Source organism: Hemicordylus capensis, chromosome 3 (assembly GCF_027244095.1).
Source record: "Hemicordylus capensis ecotype Gifberg chromosome 3, rHemCap1.1.pri, whole genome shotgun sequence".
NCBI lineage: Eukaryota > Metazoa > Chordata > Lepidosauria > Squamata > Cordylidae > Hemicordylus > Hemicordylus capensis.
The window spans coordinates 226,653,956-226,673,422 of NC_069659.1; the positions used below are offsets into that span (position 1 = coordinate 226,653,956).

The 19,467-nt window shown below is 42.1% G+C and overlaps 1 long non-coding RNA gene across 3 annotated transcripts in view; it reads right to left on the reverse strand.

The window, feature by feature from the left end:
- LOC128351643 (uncharacterized) overlaps positions 1-19,467 on the reverse strand; it is a 115,207-nt gene that overhangs the window by 53,873 nt on the left and 41,867 nt on the right. Inside the window, exon 1 of one of the 3 annotated variants that reach the window (XR_008319933.1) lies at positions 15,592-15,700. The exons of the other annotated variants lie outside the window; for them this stretch is intronic. This is a non-coding gene — a long non-coding RNA (uncharacterized LOC128351643). Of the gene's footprint in view, positions 1-15,591; positions 15,701-19,467 lie in introns of those variants that run through there. 3 annotated transcript variants of the gene reach the window in all.

The window sequence follows — 19,467 nt, forward strand, 5'->3', positions numbered from 1 at the left end:
GTTAGCTATAGCCAAACACTGGAAAAATCAAACCATGTGAATGGACATTTGGTACAAGAACCTATGGCATAACTTGGAAAAACTAACCCATATTATTCGGTCCCATGCAAACCAGACTACAAATAATTCTTTTAATATAATTTGGTCAGATTTTATTCTTTACACTAATCGAGAAAATTATGGTTGTTTTCCTACCACAGATAATATTAGAGTGTGGATGGACTGATGAATTGTAGTTTGTTGTATTATGTTTTGCTGTTTGTGTTTGGATCAATATTGTTTGGCATTGTAAATTTGTTTTAATAAATAATTTTTAAAAAAACATAAATGCAGTTCAAATATTCTCAATGCAAGTGTACTTTTCTGAGATAAAATTTAAAACTGGTCTGCTAGATAAGATGAATGGAACCATGCCCATACTCTGAACACTAACTGTAGTTTCTTGATGTGATGGGGCACAGTGGATGCTGACAAAGGACACTAGCTAATTGACAAGTGTGGTAAATGGATCAGTCATCCCAGTTAAGATCTTTATAGAGAGTCTGGCACTTTTTGTCATGTACTTCACATTAAGATGGATTCTGGGTGCCAAAGAACAGTGGTGCGTAGCATCGCCTTTGCAAGTATTGGTTGTACGAAGGGGCGGAGGGGAAAGCCTGTCTTCTTTGGCTGAAACATGGCTCTCAGGACAATGTGTTTGAGATCGACTTAAGAACAAATGGAGGAATAAAGACTATATATCATTTGCCAACCTTGTCATAGATGTGATAGCCAGCCGCTTGCCCTTGATAGGAAGAGGTTTGGCAGCCTCTGGTGCTATAGAACTGTGAAGTTCATCCAATGGTAGTGCTTGTTAGTTTATGCTGTTGTCCACAAATCATAGAGAAAATAAGATCTGTCTTAGGGAATTTATCACAATCCAACTGACTAATACCAGCGGCCTAAACATATGCACAGCTGGCTGCAATAAAGCAGAGAATAGCTTGTGTCAACATAGCTACAAAAGGCATCCTGTGTGAAGCAGTTGGCACAATGGGGTAATTCCCATTATATCCCTCACCTCTTGTTTGTTGTGATGTGTAATAATGTTTAGCAGTGTCTCTATTTGTGTGTTTGTTTTTTAGAGTTATCTCCTAATTTCACCTAAAGTGAATTTGGAAATTTCTTCTCAGGGTGAACTTCCAAGAAATGTTGAAGGGCAGCAAGCTAGCATTTATGTGGGATGTTGGGCAGGCTGTGGGCATTATCTGCCTCTCACAAGTGCTGGATTTGATGTTGGGATTAGTCTGTGTCTGGTGAAGAAACTGTCCATGCAGTTGGGCAAAGGCTATAAGCCTTGGGACTAAATTTGCCACTGAATTTAATCTAAAGTAAAGAATTTGAGGTGAATTTGAAGGTTCTACCCATGAGAACACTGAAAGGAAAGGAAAGGAAAAGGAAAGGTTTTGACAATATTTGAAAAATCTCTCTGGAAGGTTTGGCACATCAACATTAATTTTATTAATCTTTAATTTTAAGAAGTTACTTCTAAAAAAAAAAAATCCAGTGTGCACATAAGGCAATTTACAAGTCAGCAAACAATGACCATACAACCATATGGGAGTTTACTGAGGGGCTAAAGAGCTCCTGTTTGGGTCAGCAAACCCTGCACACAATTAAGCCAGGGGAGGTCTCCATTGCTCAAATTGCAAACTGGGACAATCAAAGTTCCTCCAAGGGCCAAGTTAGCATTCTCAGCAGGCATCATGCTGTCTGTAGTCTGGTGACCTTCATTACATCATCAGCTGTCCTCTGACTGGCCACAAAGGGGCAGGAGGCAGGCCCAGCCGTGCTGAAGGAACTTCAAGCAATAGGCCCATAGAGTCATGCTCTGCAGAGTAGCACATTCACAGATGGCAGTCCCTGTTGCCTCAGCTGCCCATAGTTTAGATGGCCACTGGCTCTTGGCAACTGCTTGAAAAAGTAAATGCACTCACATGACCAAAACAAGAAGGTAAGATAGCTCTCTTTCCCTCCTACCTGAGTAAAGGGCAGGATACAGAACTTGGGTTACCCTGTTCTGAGGAACTTGAGTAGGAGGGATTCCTGTGGGTTCACAGAAACATGAATTTGTGGGTATATTGCTTCCTACCCTCTTTTTGCTGGTCATGAGAATGGGCTCACTAATCCCCCCCCCTCACCTTTTTGAATGAAATCTTAAATCTCACACATTAAAATTCAAAGAAAAAAGCACTAGAACTGCAGCATAGCACAGTGGCCTCAAAAGATGTGTTTCAGCATTTCCCCTTCTGTCTGAAAAGCACTGAATAGCAGAGCCAAATGGGTCTCTTTAGGAAGGAGTTCTAGAGGCTATTCTCATGATGGGGGAAAACCAGGCTAAAGAAGCCTAGCCCGGTTTTTCCCCATTGTGAGAACTCACAAGCGAGCCCAGTGGTTCTCTGGTGGCTAGCCCGCCAAAGTAGCCCTCCCCTTAGCCCAGGTTAGAGGAGCGAGCGCTCCGCTAACCTGGGTTTTCTGATCGTGTGTCACCACGGCGTGGCTCCGCACCATGGCGACACATGAGGAGACCCCCGCCAGGAGGCTGCAAGCAGCCTCCCAGATTCAGAGGTCTCTCCAGGATGCCCTGTGTGCTTGCGCGGGGCATCCTGGAACTTCCGGGGGCCACGTGCCCCCAATCCCCACCACCCCTGTCAGTTCCATGGGCTACGATATGAGCGGCTGCTTGTCTGCAGAAAGAGTGGGCTAAGCCCGCTCTCCCCGCAGAACCCCCTCCGGCGCTTCACACTGATTGTGTGAAGCGCCTCCTAGAATTGTGATGCCGACACAGAAAATGGCCTGCCTGCCCCTTGTTATGTTGTCCTCAGCAGTGTTCCCTCTAACAGGGATTCCCAGATGTTGTTGGCTACAACTCCAAGAATCTCCAGCTGCAATGGCTTTGGCTTGGGGATTATGGGAGCTCAGTTGTAGTCAACAACATCTGGGAATCCCCTTTAGAAGGAACACTGGTCCCCAATAGACATACAATATTTTAGATGGAGGCAGGACTTTAAAAAAACACGTTTACTTGTCTGAGTCTATAGGCAACTGGCTTCCACATACAACTGTCTCCTTTTATATCTACTCAGTGCTACAACTTCAAACATGAGAAGTCCTCAAACTTTACACATGAGTAATACTATAAACACAGAGACACTACACCCCTGACACATGCAAATTTAACCTCACCAAAAAAAAAGGGGGTGGGGGTGGTTTGGAGCAGGGCCTCATCAGGTAATCTCAGGAGGCAGGGAAGGTATGGGAGAAGTTATTCCCTAAGATATAATAACAAACATTTAGAATGTAGAAGCTTCACACGGCCCTTTGACTCACAGCCAGCACAGCCAATCAGGCACAAGTGTAATGTGCTGTCTATCCCCTGTACCTGCTAAGAGCTGGGCAGTTATTCTATACCAGGAGAAGATTTCAAATAGTTTTCAAGAGCATCACTGCATAGAGTACATGGTAGTAATTCATCCCAGATGATAACAAGGTAAGAACAATGGTGGCAAGATAGATGCCATATTGGCCAACTTTGGCAATTGCTCGCACAGATGGGCCAATCCTTTCTGTTTCTCTACATAACATTCTGAGCTGGTTTGTGGTGTTACACTGGACCACTTCTAGTAGAATGACCCTTCAGATGCAATCTCGAGGTATTCTCCAATCATCTTTCAAAGACTTGTGGCTTAATACAAGCTATTTGTAATCAGGGAAGATGTAATTTTACTCAATCTGATCAGTGAGCTACAGAGTTTGTTTGCATCTTACAATGACCTATCACTGTTTAAATCTCCCAAATGCATACTCAGAATGGTTTACAATACTGCAAGTATTGTAGTGAAATGATTGATAATATCTCTCATTTATATCACTCAAAATTCATGGGAAAGACTTCCTTTTTACACTTTGCATGTCAGCATCCATGATGTAGGGCCACTGGGTGGTTTTAGGCAAATCAATAGCCTCACTTTCTCCCCCCCCCCCGCCACACACACACACGCTACCTAACACACACAGCATCTGTAATAGGTTAATATTATTATCTCTATAACTTACAGGATTATTTTAGAGATAATGTATGTGAAACTCTTGGAACAGTCATATAAATGCAAAATAGGATTTCATCAACACTGGAGTATGGACCATGAGTATTATGAAAACAAGGAGACATAGCTAGATTAGTAAATGGGAGTGACAGAGCAGACAATAAAGATATTGAAGGAAAGTGATGACAACAGTTAAAGGAAATTAATGAAATGCCGAAGTTAATTGCTGTTTTCTAAAGATGATGAAAGTGGATGACACATTTATACCATATGTGATTAAATGTTTTATGGGCTGTTATTCAAAAGCTGCCTTTAATTTGTGTATTTTTCTTTTCATGACTATTCTATATGAAATGGCGTAACAAGATCCAATTAAGCATAAAAATAAGAAAGATCCAGTGGGCAGAAGCTTTTAAGTTAGATAAATTCAAACTGGAAAAATAAAGCACATGGTGGTCTTTGCAAGAAGCATGACTGAGCAATGTGGTTCGGAACCAAGAAGAAAAGACATCATTTCATCCCAATGAACTGAGAGCTTCTCACTGTGGTCTTGCAATGCTTGCAAACTGGGAATGGGGAATGCCTTGGGAGGGGGTTTTTGGAGGCGGCATGTTGCCAGCACTGCCATTCTGTGGGCTCCCAGAAGCCTCTCTGCTTATGTTTGGGGCTTGCTGTTCCCACTCATAACATGCTCAGCAGCCTCATGGGATCATGGGCTCCTTGTTTGTTGGCAGATGGAGACAGGTCACTTAGCAGGAAGTGGGGCAATTGCCCCCAGGTTCACAGCTACCAAGTGAATTGAAAGGGAATTAGCCTTGCGCTTTCCCCTCTGTTGGGGATGCCTAAGCATACCTGAGTTAGCTTCTGAGTTAACCCCACTTTCAAGGTCTGTCTGACCGAAGACTGACCCTTTACTTCCCCCTCCTCTGCAGTTGCCTCAAACAAGCTAACGCTAATCATCTCAGCAGGAAAAGTAGATAAGGCACTGTGAACGGGACTCTCTTCCTCATCACAAAAGAGCTAGTGGGCAATAGGAACTCAAGAGATGCGCTCATTAAAATTACTGATTGGTTTACTGCCGACCTGACATATACCATCCTAGCATGTCTGTTCAGTCAGTTTACATCCAGGTTGTTCTTGACCAGTCATGCCACTGAGGGACTTACTCAAGCACAGCAAATAAAGACAATGGGTCCTTTAGAGATCCACTGGAATTTCCCTCCTCAGGAAGAAGGAGCGGCCGCTATTTCGCCTCAGGGCCCATTTTGGGCTATAATTGGCAGGGATGTGCATGGAACTGGGTGGTGGAGGGTTAGGCTAAGTGGTGGGCACTCAAGGTGGGCAGAGAGTAGCACCCAGCTGTTCAGAAGGCATGAAGTAGGGAGAGGGTGTCCCCATGCATCTTTGCTTCCCATTGTGTCCTCTTAAGTTACAGGAGATGGTTCATAGCTGCAGCAAGCATCACTGAAAAACCTGTGGTTTTTCTATTATTTATGTATGCTTTTTTTGAAACAGGCAGGCAGAGCTGCCCTTGTAACTTCAGAATGCATTTGTTCTCCACTTTTATAGTTGGTTTCTGCTTTTCCTGTGGCTTATATAGATTTATTTACTTTTCCACATATGGCCTGTGCTTCCTTCAAGAAGCCCAGAGTTGTACACGTGGTTACATTTATCCTCCCGACAGCCCTATGAAGAAGATTATGCTGAGAGATAAGTAACTGGCCCAGAGTCACCCAGTGAGTTTCATGGCTGAATGGAGATTTGAACTTGGATTTCCCCAGTCTAGTCCAGCATACTAACCACTGTACCACTCTGGCTCAGAGTTCCTCCTCCTCCTCCTTCTTGTTCTTCTTCGTTTATTAGAAGTAATACTCAATTTTGAAATAATCAGGCAGTCAGAGCTGCCCTAGTGACTTAAGAATGCATTTACTCTCCACAGAAGCAGCCTTTTGTAGTTGGTCTGTGCTTTACTTGTGGCTTGTACAGTTCTTTTCCTGTGTGTCTATGTGCTTGTCTTTTGATCCTGCCATGTTAGATATAAATCCACACACTTCTGTAGTCCTTCTGTAGTTCTTAAGCAGTATAAAGCAAATGATATTTTCCATATTTCTCTGTATCTCCGCTGATGATCAATTGGGGTGTGTGTGTGTGTGTGTGTGTTTGTATTTTGATCCCACTCATTAGCTACAAATCTACACTTTGTGAGTTAGTGCTACGGCACCTGCCTAGACCTGGCTCCGCCTCTGCAGCTACCCACAATTGGCTCCACCTCTCACTACCTGTGCCTCCACACATTACCTCCCAATTATTGGATGCAAAACACATTCATAGCAAATGGAAAGTGGGTCTTAGGGGACCAAGCCAAGATTAGTATTTTGCTGATCTACCATGTTGTTTCAAGATGGTGGCCACTCAAAGTATGGACCAGGGATTCTCAACTTTGAATCCCCAGATGTATTGGACCAACTCCCATAATCCTCAACCAAAGGCCACTGGAACTGGGGATTATGGGAGTTGAAGTCCAATAACTTCTGGGGACCCAACGATGTTGAGAATCCCTGATGTCGACAACACCATTTTGCAATCTATGTGCTGACAGTAGGATACAAACCAAATTCACAGCACATGGAGGGGGTCCTAGATAAGGGTCAACATGTGAAAAGTAGGTTCCATGAGTTCTCCTTAGAACAATTTGTTATTATTTATAATATTTACATACTGATTTTCAACAACAAAAGTTCACAAAAGCAGTTTATGTAACAAAAAGGAGAAGAAAAGGTCTCACAATATGAACAGATACACAAGGGAGACACCAACAACAACCACTGGAGGCTGATGGTGTTATGTCAGGATGAATAGGGACAATTGCTCTCTCTTTGGTAAATATAAAAGAGCCACCACATTGAAGGTGTCTCTTTGTCTAGTTAGCAGGGGTAAAGACAATCAAAGACAATATTCCAATGGCATACATAGAGGCCTTCATGTGCTGAATTTTACATTCTGACTCATAAGCAGGGAAACATTGTGCAAATAAGGTTATGCTCACTAAAGCTTCCCTTGACATAATAAAAGAACAGTACGTTCAGTCACATCAGGATACATGTGACTGAATATTATAAAATTGGATTGTAAGTAAAGTCCGTACATCAGCCATGTTCTGGACTAAAGGACCAAACAAGGGTCAGGAGGAAAGGACTTGTACCAGTCTAGCAATAGCTGTAGCTGAGATGCTTTTTACTGGAGAGACATTTCATTAATTGTAAAGCAAATGACAAAATACCTTTCATTGTGTCTATAATAAGACCTATAATAAAACAAATATTCCCAAGGCAACGGCATCTCTACTCTCTTTCTTTGCAATTCAGCTGATTTAGTATTAACGGGTAACATCCTACAAAGACGCCAAACATTGTTATAATTACAAATAGGAAAAATCAGCCGTCCAGTGGGTGGCTGAATTACTAAGACACAATACAACAGTACCCTCTTGAAACAAGAGCATGATGAACTATGCCATATCCTGCCACTTCTAGCTTCTACATGGCATGGCAACTATCATCCTACAAGGTGTGCTGCTTGCTTGATGAAATGTTAGAAGAACGCAGAACCATTCACCTCTTTAGGTGTATTGACAAGCTGGTTTTCTAATGCATACTCAACAGTAAGCTGACAGATAGTCATTAAGAACTGCTTGTGAACTCCAGGTTACCCAGATTCTTTTGTGATTGTTGTTGGAGTTTGGTTTTCCGGATCCATTCCAAGCACATGCTTGAAAGGATATCAGAAATGAGCCCCCAAAGGACCAAACTGGCTCCATCTTCTTGAAGGCCAATGGGCCCCTTTGTATACCCAGTGAATATATATGGCAATATCTGCCAGGGTATTCTAAGCTCCCCCCACCCCTCCCCGCAGCTGCACAAGAAGCCAGTTCAGTCCCGCAACCCCAATCCGTGAGCACTCTTCACACTTTTGCTAACTGGAAAACAAGAGGAAAAACAAAACAATGGGAGGGAAAGTGAGAACCAAAACAGAACTTAAGAGATGGCGGGGTGGGGGAGGGGTGTGGAGTAAGAAAATATGACAAGGAAGGAAAAAGAATGGATGAGATTATCTTCCTTCCTTAAACTATAGCTGAGGCCTGAGACTTCCTCCCTGCAGAAGTGTAACTGAGGAGGTCATTATAATTTATCCTCTGCTAGAATTTATCCTGTATAACAAAATGGTTGTTTCTGAACAATATGGTGAAGGTTCTGTGTGGTAGGAATAATAGTATCTAATAGTATCTAAGTGGTAATATCTAATAGTACCACCAAGAGGCATCAGAACATGGGTAGTGCAGTGGTGGTAGGGACCCTTTAACTGCCCACCCAGCACAGATGTGGGGCTGGCTAGGCAACATCCATAACTTCTGAGCAGAACTACCATCCCCAGAAGTAAATTTGTCCTCCCAGCAGCTATGTTGGCTTTCCAGGCTTTCCTGTGCCATTCCCCACAAACCTTCCAAGAATCCTCTGTAGATTCTTCCAAGAATTGCTTCCAAGAATCGCTCTGTGCCAGTACTGGGTAGGCAGTTAAAGGCCTACCACCACACTACCGAGGGCACTTGCCCCACATTCTGGTGTCTCCTGCTGGTGGGGGCAGGGATTTCCAACGCTGGAAATCCTACTTTACTGACACACACAGCCCTATTAGATAATAGAGGCTTGTGTAATGCACTGTAACTGCTGTTATTGTTAGGAGACAATAAAAAAGTAAGAGCAGGAGGAAGCTTATGCAACGAGCTGGAAGCGCAGTTGGCCTGTCTTGTCTCTTGCGCTCTCTGCTGAAAGACTTGAAGGGCTGAGAAGGAAGAAGTTAGTTCGGCGGCGGCTGCTGAGGACAACTGTAGCTGTTGGAGGTCGTTAAAGAAGACCAGCTTTCAGTAAGCCACTTGGCATTTGGAAAGAGGTTCTTGATGGGTAGAACAAGGCAAACCTAGGGCTTGTGCTGTGTGGTATACATATTCTGCTGTCTTATGGCAAGTAAGTGATATGCCTTGAATTGCATTCTGAATTCTGAAAAAATCCTCTTGGATGGTTGTACTAGTTTATATCAGAAAGAAAGAAAAAACATCAATCCAAGACATACAAAACCAGGCTTTCTGTAATGCTGGATTGTACCAGTGCAGCACCAGTAGTAGTAGTATGTTTAGTGCAGTCACAGACCAGATTAACAAACTATAACAGTTAATAACATTAATAAGAAAATCCAAGAAATTTCAAACTTTACAAAATCAAACTGTTCAAATTACTAATACAGTCTTTAGCAGCACCACCTACAGCAGTATTGCTAGCTCCACAACCTACTGACACACCATTCACAGCTGAGCTGTATATGTGTGTGTGTGTGTGTATATATATATATATATATTTTTTTTTTTTCCATTCAATTCTTTTGACTAGTTAAGTAGTTGGTCCCAATAATATACTATTGGTATAAAGTCATGAAGATAGAAATAATCATCTTAATTCTCTGCTTCTTCTTTTTTTCTCATCTATTTCTACAACTCTATTCCTTATTAAGCCCCCATATTCCCAACTGCACAAAAAACTAGTTCCAACTCACAAATGTTTTTCCCCACTGCACAGAATGTGTCCAGCACATTAGAATAAACCCTGATATCTGCCAGGGGCAGGATTTTACCTCTAGCCTATCTACAGTGACTGAGATCCAGACTAAGTTACTCAACAGTATTACTCAGGAGTTACTCTAAAGGACTACTTAATTTCAATAGGACTCCCATCAAGAAATTAAGTCAGGATATCAGCCACAGTACACTCATGCCAGTGGGCCACCTAATGGCTCATTGGGGATGTAACTTGCCTAGGGAGCAAGAGGTTGCTGGGTCGAATCTCCCCTGGGAAACACCTATATCGGGCAGCAGTGATATAGGAAGATGCTGAAAGGCATCATCTCATACTGGGTGGGAGATGATGATGATGATGATGATTACTATTATTAATTCGATTTCTATACCGCCCTTCCAAAAATGGCTCAGGGCAGTTTACAAAGAGAAATAACAAACAAATAAGAGGGAACTCTGTCCCCAAAGAGCTCACATTCTAAAAAGAAACATAAGATGGCAATGATAAACCCCTCCTGTATTCTACCAAAGAAAACCACAGGGCTCTGTGGTCACCAGGAGTCAACACCGATTCGATGGCACAACTTTATCACATCAGCATACACATCGCTGGTTGTCTTTCTTCAATTATGGTCTTGTTAACCTTGTGACCTTGTAATGAAAATTACATTTTCATTACAAAATGGTTACTTCCATAATGTATATGTTCATACATTTTTAAAAATAATAACCTTTTCTTTATTATGTTTTTAAAAAATTGCACAGGAGGCCTATTTGGCTCAAAGAGTTGCAGGAGTATTTAAAAAAAAAAGAACTTCTTGTTTAACTGAAGGACAGATGGCACACGGTTCAACAGCACTAGTGGGAAATCTGTTATTCCAGAAGTGACAGCTATACCATATAATTCATTTATCTATGAGAGATCATTAGGCATAAGTGGAGCAAGTTAACTGAAAAATTGTCCTTTCTTTTTTGCCACCTGTAGGAATTAGTACTGTCCATGAAAAGGGTAATGGTCATTCAAGGATGCAAAATAAAAGTATTGCTCCTGGGAAGATGTAGGGTGACCATTACACTTGAAGACCCTACATACACGTTTATGGTAAGAGACTCGGAGCAAATCTACTGTGGCCTCATTACCAATTACTCCAGAATATGTGATGACCTGCACAAAAAGGTTTATGTGAGTCAAGAGAACTTGAACTGGCTCACCTTGTATTGATACAAGCTTGCACATTCTCAAAGCTTTGGGTCAGGCAAAAGCTATGAAGGAAATAGTTCTCTCATAGTGTGTGGCTGTAAGCCACCCAGAGATTTGCGTTTTGGGTAGTATACAAATTTGTTAAATAAAATAAAATTAAAAAATAAATATACATATATATATATATTCCCTAGAACAGACCTGCTCAATTTAAGCCTCTCTGCTGTTTTTGGACTACAGCTCCCATAATCCCCAGCCACAATGGCCAATAGCCAGGGATTATGGGAGTTGTAGCCCAACATCTGCAAGAGGGCTGAAGTTGAGCAGGCTGCCCTAGAGACTCCTGAGAGCTCTATGCAGCTTACATTTACTGCATACTGACTTCAAATAAAAGTGTTGTTTTTATCAAAGTACTCTTCTGTAATTATATTCAAGACAGAAAATCTTACTGGTTTCTGTCTGCCAACACATTCTAACTCTCCCATTTCCCTTTTTCATAAATTTAGTTTTTAGAACTGCCTTTCAGACATTGTTGTTTACTGTACTCACCCTTCCCCACAGCCTCTTACTAGACATATACACAAACTCATATTTGCCTCTGTCCCATCCCACTGAAAATTTGAGTAGCAAACCCAGCAGACAGTTCCCCTGACACTGGAATACCTAATTTGAAATTTCATGCATGGGGCATGTCTGTGAACAGGATCTGTTTGAATCACAAAACATATTGCCACTTGCTGTGGGTCTATAGAAAGCATTTATTATTTTAGGAGTTCAAACCATATGTTCTTAAGTACAACTGAAGAGCATCTACTGATGCCAGTATAACAGTAGAAGTATAATTAACTAGTGTTAAGTGCCGTTTATGTGGTGAAACCTTTTTTAAAAAAAACCCAAAACCATTTCATTCCTTTCACTTTGCTATGAACGTCATAAATAGGCATTTCTCATGTTTCTTTCCACATGGACAGAATACAAGAGCAACCTCCACAAGAGAGAAGGAAATCACTGCCAGGGCAGCAATTTTCTTGTTCTCTCCAGCAAGAAAAAGTCATAAGGGTAAATGTGCAGCATCATATAAGCACATAAACAATGCTCAACCAGTCAGTTCTTCACAGGGCCCTTTTCTGCTGTTCAGAAATGCTAGTGTAGCAAACCATAATTTCCCATTACACCCCAAATGTTAACTGTGGTTTGTGCTTGCCCTCCAAACCAGAATTGCAAACACTGTAGATCCATTTGCACTTATGGGAAACTGGAGTTGAAGGGCCCAGAGGTTGCCAAACTGGAGTTTCATGTCTGAATGTGTGAAACCAGTCCTGTATGGAGAGCGACCCAAGGTTTTGCTCACCAAACTCCAGTATGAAACTTTGGGTTGTAGTGAGTTTCGCTGCTCGTACCTGAGGTTTCCAGCTGCCTGTAGTACATCCAAATGCAGAACTGCAGATAGGACAGGCTGAATCCAGAGTTGAGGGAGGAAACTCCTCCCTCTCCCCGGCTGTGATTGGCTGTGCAGGCTGTCCTCCATGCAAGAAGGAAGCCTGCACAGCTAGTTCCCTCCCCCTCCTCTCTGCAGTCTCCCTGATTGCAGAGAGCCTCCTATCTGTTTCGTCTGAATGCGGACAGGAGAGCAGGTGGTGTGGGGAGTGGAACCTTGGTTCCATTGGACCCGCAGTTCTGCATTACATGCAAATGAGGCATGTGTTAAAGTTGGTTGGTTTGAAGAGCAAAATCCAAACCAAAGTTTGCTGATTTAGATGCGATGGTAGCCAGGTGCTATTAAAACCACAGATGCTGTACTTGGATAAATTGTGCCCCCTGCCACACTCTTCACATATACAGCACTCTGTGTGTGTAGAGCATATGATGTAGCTTAAGAGCATGTCAGCATGGAGGGTGGGGCTTGCTGGAGCTCTCCTGAGGGCACTATACCTGGGTACAGTGTCCATATTTTTAATAATTCCTGGGCTTTTGATTTGTACTGAACAGAAAGTAAATAAATGAAGCAAAGTGCACGGGAAGCGGTGGGAGCATGTGAGCCATATGGAACAGCTCAAATGATACTATACCATTGAAGAGTATGGTGATATTATTCAATTTAACTGAATATACAAATTTAGTGCTATAGATATACTATGGGGATTATGATTTCATCTCTAATAATATGTTTGCTCTGTTTCTGCTTGATAATGCTGAATTCTACATACCAAGTCCTGTCAATAAAATCTTCTAATTTACTACAATGCTGATAGTTTCTCTTTTCAACTTTTATTTCCCCCAACTGATAAACTACATTCTAGTCAGGTATGGTGTAGTAGCTTGCTCAAACAGGACAAAAGTACCTATATTTACCATTCATAAATATATCAAATAATACAGTTTTTGTGCTATGTTATATATAATATATTTTGTTAAAATTGAGAGATTTGATTTATAAAGTATTGCAAATATTTGCAATTTCTCCCACAATGTCTATTTTTGTTCAATTTCCATCCACCCTATAAATCACCTGTATTGTCAAGACATTTTCCATTTCTGCCATTCATGTCTGCCTAGCTAGCCATGACTGCTTTGCAGATTAACACATTACAACAATTAAAATTTAAAATGTTAAAACTATTTAAAACACAAAACAATATCTAATTAAAAGCATGGGTGAACAAATGCGTCTTGACTGCCCTTTTAAAAGTTGTAAGAGATGGGGAAGCTCTTCTTTCAGCAGGAAGTGTGTTCCAAAGCCTCGGGGCAGCAATGGAGAAGGCCCGTCCTTGAGTAGCCACCAGACAAGCCGGTGGCAACTGCAGACAAACATCTCCAAATGATCTCAATGGGTGGTGTGGTTTACACAGAAAAATAATAATAAAGATGGCTCCTTTGTCCCCAAAGGGCTCACAATCTAAAAAGAAGTATAAGGTAGACACCAGCAACAACCTCTGGGAGGACTGGATATGAACAGTTGCTCTCCCCCTGCTAGAATCACCACTTTTAAAGTTGCTTCTTTGCTCAGTTAGCAGCTGGGGTCTCAACTTAACAACATAAGAATTGTCTTTTGCGATCACGTCATGGGTCCATCTATTCCTGCACTCCATTTATGGCAGTAGCCAGCCATATGGTGTGAGAAGCTTACAGGCAGTGGCTAACCTCCTGACTAATGATGCAGCATAGCTTCAGGGAAAAGCCTCACACTATAGAAAGCTCTCTGACTACAGCAACATGAGTGCTTGTGCAGGTGTGTGTGTGAATTCTGTCAATCTCTCCTCCCCCACCCCATAAGTGCCTTCTATGCCACAAAAATATGTCCCTGCAGGTTTAGCAAACCTCAGGGACATATTTTTGTGATGCATGGGGCATTTCCCCTGGAAGTGAGAGCAGCAAAATTAGCCCTTTCTGAGCACCCAATGCTGCACAATTAAGTGAAGTGCTCCACAGTGTGGGTGCATGCTTAGTTAGGATGTCAGCTAGTGTATGATGTTTGCCCTCAGGACTGAGCAGTCAGAGGTACACAGTTTCTAATCATGGGGGCAAGGTGCCATTTGGTTTGTTGTGTCTAATATCTATATGGCCTATCTTCCATGAACTCATCTATCCCCATTAAAAAAGAAATATGAATGCCCCAGATTCACAGAGTTTGTTGCCTTGAGATCCATTTGAACTGAAGCGCTTTTAATAAGCTGAGGATCTTATTTCTAGAAATTGCAGATCTGATTACCCATAAAAACTATTTCTTATATGCTTAATTTGTCTCTTTATACTGGTGAATTATCATTCATTTGGATCCAAACTTGAGTCAGTCTGCTGCATACAGAAAGCTGTCAGGCTAATTTTGATAATTATAAACTTCTCTGTTCTTTTAGGCTTTGTTCAAATTACTTGAAAAATGTTCACTTTCTGGCGGGTTTTGCCTTTGTATATCTTATTAACCCCATTTCAGCCAAGTTTTGGTCTGTTCACTTCATCATTATTGGTGTTCCTATCAAGGCAATTTTCAGTACTTATAAAACTATAGATTGTTAGATATATAATGGATTTCTTTCATTATTATTATTATTATTATTACTGCTAGCCTGGCCAAAGATACTATAGTTTGGCAAATTATACATTAGTTCTACTGTATGCATATTGAGACCATGAATGACAGTGCTTGCAATAATTTGAGTGAACATTTTAAAATTCATGGAAAACTGAGAAGGTGTGTGAAAAATTCGTAACCGATATACTTGTCTGTTTTGAGAGAGAGAGAGAGACTTAGGGTTCTATTAGCCAAATAATTAAGTTGCATAAGAAACAGATATATCTCCCTCTACTCTCTATAGACCTGCTTCTCATACATTTCTCTTCGCTATGAAGTCTACTTAACTGTAAATTTCTGTCATGCCTCTTTCCCCAGCAAAACTGTGTGCTCCAGATTTCCTCCCTTCATTTCAAATCTCATTCTTCTTCTGATGCCTAGAAACTTGGCAACATTTTTAAAAATACACAATTTTGTATTTTTGAATCTCTTAAAGTACAGAATTGATCAACAGAACAAACATATAGCCAGACGTTTAAGATAAAATGTTTGAAAAATTAATCTGAATTAGACTCCTACACAACACACACATTTATGAAAGTCAGAACTATTTGTCATTTCCCCAATCCTTCTATACAAGTCCCAACCACAGTACAATTTTTTTTTAAAATACCTCTCTTTCTTCTTGTTCAGCATACTGAACAGTGCTCAGCGTAATGGAGCAGCGTGCTGCATGCAATGTATATGGACAAAGCTTCAACAGGCTGCCCTGAGGGTCAAGCTAATCTGACAAAGGAGAGTGATGTCATATGCTGACATCATTCCATTGTTCTACCTCATAAAGGATGCATTACTTGGTGTAGCCCTCAAAGTATCTTATCTACAACAGTGCTGCATGAGAAGCATCAGACAGATGCAAGTCCTACCCTTGAACTGATGAAACCTGAAACTGGTGGGCGGGGGAGGCAGGAATAAAGGTGAGGTTGTGGTCTTTGGCCTATAGTGTAAAGGTGATTTTTTTCCTGGTTGTGTCTGTCACCGGCACTCGGAAGCAGTTATTTACTCCCCTCTTGCCCGCTCTACACTTAGGGAAGCCCCCCTGTGAAATGATGCTTCTTTCCTGGTTGAGTCTGGTGTTTTCTGTAGTTCCCTCCTTTGTATTATTCTTTTAAATCAGGGGTTCCCAACCTGAACTATAACTCTGATCATCCCCAGCTACAATTTATTGTGTCCGGGGATTAAGAATTGTCGTTCAGCAACATTAGGAGTACCACAGGTTGGGAACCCCTGCTTTAAGTAATATCATACTTGATGGGGGGGTTACTTTCTGTTCCTTGTTTTGACTTTCAGTTGCTTCACTTTCAGTTGCTTCCCACAAGCTTAATGCGGCTGCTGCTTCGTTGTGAGGTTCTCTGTGGTTCGCTATATACATTACATTGGATGTGACAAATTTAGAATGGCACACCTTAGACATTACAGCATTGTTGTGAACGGTGCTTTCCCACAGATTCAGGTCCTGGTGCTCCCAGGGCTATGTGGACAGGGTTGATCACATAGGGTCATTCCCACAGAACTGGCACTCCACTGGGAAAGACCTATGTGATCAGCCCCAATGGTGTTGATATAGCCCTTTATACATTACAGCACCACCATGGGAGAAGCCCATAATCTCTTTTGTGTAAAACCAACAAATGTAGCAATAAGCAAAACATCATAGGCTAGAACTATGGTAGTCTGTTCGACTCAGAGATCCAGAAACAGACAAGACAGCAACAAGACAGCAGAAGCTTCCGCAGGTAAGGAGTTTGGTCACAGGCACACTGCTATTTTAGTTATGACTGGGGCCAATTATGTACAAAAGGACTCTCACTATGAGTAGGCAACTTGAAATGCTATTTTAAAACGGACCCATATTGTTTTAGGGTCGTTTTTATTCTATTTTATTTTGAAATAGTGTTTTGTTTCTTTAAAGTGTTTAAGGCTGCTCCATCATAGGGATGTGCACAAAACCAGTTTTGCCGGTTCGGGTTGAATATGAATCGGATTCAAACTGACCTAGCCTTGCTTGGTTTTGTGCTCGGTTGCGCTGGACTCGGTTCGAGTTCAAACCAAGCCGGTTCAACCAGCTCAGAGCTCTACTGGTAAAGCCGAAGGGGGGCTTCCCTAAGGGTTGAGTGGGCAGGAGAAGAGTAAATAACTACTTACAAGTGCCAGTTGCAGAGGCAGCTCCCAACCACCCCCGCCAGCCTCCTCCAGAGTAGACTGGGCCTCCAGTGGCCCAATTTGTGCCATCTTTGGCCATGTTCGGGCCTCTGCACATGAGCGTGGGTCATTTTAGTTACCTCTGCACGGAGGCCATGTCCTTGACCATGCAAATGGCCTCTGCACAGAGGCCTAAACTGGGCTGAAGAAGGCCCAAACCGGGCTGCTATCAGCCTGGCCTAATCTTGGGGAGGCTGGCGGGGATGAGGGTAGCTTATCCCACCCCCCATGGCCACCCCAGACACCACCATTGGCACTTGTAAGTAGTTATTTACTCCCATCCCACCCGCTCTACCCTTAGGGAAGCCCCCCCCCCCTTTACCAGTAGAGTTCTGAGCCAGCTCGGTTCAAACTGGACCCGGTTCAGTTTGAACTCAGACTGGCCTAGGCTGGTTCGGTTCAATCCCGACCCCATTGAGCTGAGCCAGTACAACGTTGAGCCTGGCTCGAACCAAGCCAGCTCACACACCCCTAATCCATCAGTAGATCCTTATTAAGGACTCAACTTTCCCTGAAGTTCAAGTACTTTACAAAAGCAAAGGATTCTTTGTGCAAGAGGCCACGCAGTTTGTTGGTGATGTGGTACAGATGCCCATGAAGTGTGGTGATTCATACCGATGTTGCAAAATAGTGGATGGTTCATTGACTGGAATTAAATATAAAGAGGGGTGTGAAGAATTAAGTCCTCCATTTTGTGTTCTGTTATGGTTATATTGTATGTTTTAAAATGCAGCCTGAGGTCAAAAGGTTAGCCCAGGAAACAGAAACCAAGAATGCAAATCTGCCCTCCTAGTTGACTACTTTAGAGTTGAGGGGGAAGTAGTTTTAGGCTATAAAAGGCAGAGTTGGAGGTTTGGTCACAGAAAGATAGTCAGAAATCTAGAGGAAGAAAAAAGCTGCTGAAGGCCTGAGGAACTGGTGAGACTGGCTGCATTAGGGACATAGTTTTAGACAGGATAGCTGGATGTGTTTATCCTACTTTGTTCTATAATTTTTTCAGATTTTTTTTAATTGTAGCAGATTAAAACCTTTGTCTCAGAGCAGCTCATGTAAGGAGAAAAAGTGCTGACTCATCCCTGTTGAGCTGCCTGCCTGGCTGGGCTTCTCATAAAACAAATCTATATTTCCTGTAGATTTAAAATGCTGCCACCAAGCACCCAAAACTTGCAAAGAACCATACCAGTGTATTGGATGCTTTGGTCCAAGGTCCCTCTGTAACTGGGTATTGGGCAAATACAAAAAAACCTTCCATGTGTAAGCTTACACGGGATGAAAAACACCTGATAGCTGCTGAGCGCTTGAGGACACTTTTGCACCCGATAAATCCCCTTTCCGCCCTTCCTTTTTGATTGAGTTAAAAACCAGCTTTTACAATAGGCTTGTAAAAAGAAAAGAACAAAAAAGGTTTTATTCAATTACTGCAGTCTGCTTCTGTCTGAGGCTTTTAGGTTTTAAATACACTCAAAAATATTTAGTAGGTTACAAAAATAGGTTGTCTTAGGCTTCAGTTTAGATTGCATTTAGGTACACTTAGATGTTTATAGAGTCTTTTGCAATGCCTTAGTTGAATTGAGCATAGGCTAGTGTATCTTATTTCAATTCTGTTGCAGGTAAACAGACTTTTGAGGATACAATGGACAGCCAGGAAAACAAACAAATGGATCACAGAACAAATCAACCCAGAATTTTCACTCAAGGCACAAATGACTAGGCTCAAACTATCATACTTTGGACATATTATGTGAAAACCCAGCTCCCTTGAGAAGTCCATAATGCTGGGAAAAGTTGAAGGAAAGAGAAGAGAACAACCAGCAGCAAGGTGGATGGACTCAATTACAATATCAGTGAATGCACCACTGAGAGACCTTAAAGGCCAAGTTGAGGACAGATCATCCTGGAGAGAATCTATCTATGTGGTCGCTAAGAGTTGCCACCAACTTGATGGCACTTAATCAATCAATCCATCCATCCATCCATCCGGAATATGCAAAGCACACACACACATACACAAAGAAATACAAGAAACTGAATGCAAAATCTAACAAACTGTTCCCTATGCTGAATCCCCCTTTCCTTGAAAACTTACCCAACACCTGATGAGAATCAAGCTTCCTGCCATCCTGTCTCTCAAGGATCTGCAGTTATTCCATGTGAGAAACCTCCATGCTGGCTTTGACCATGAGGGAGCAAAAATGCCATGCCCCTCACTAAGCCTTTCCGCACGTGCTTCTCCCCCCAAAAAACCACCCTTCTTGTTCCCAGAATTCCCAGCAACCGCTCTCTTGGT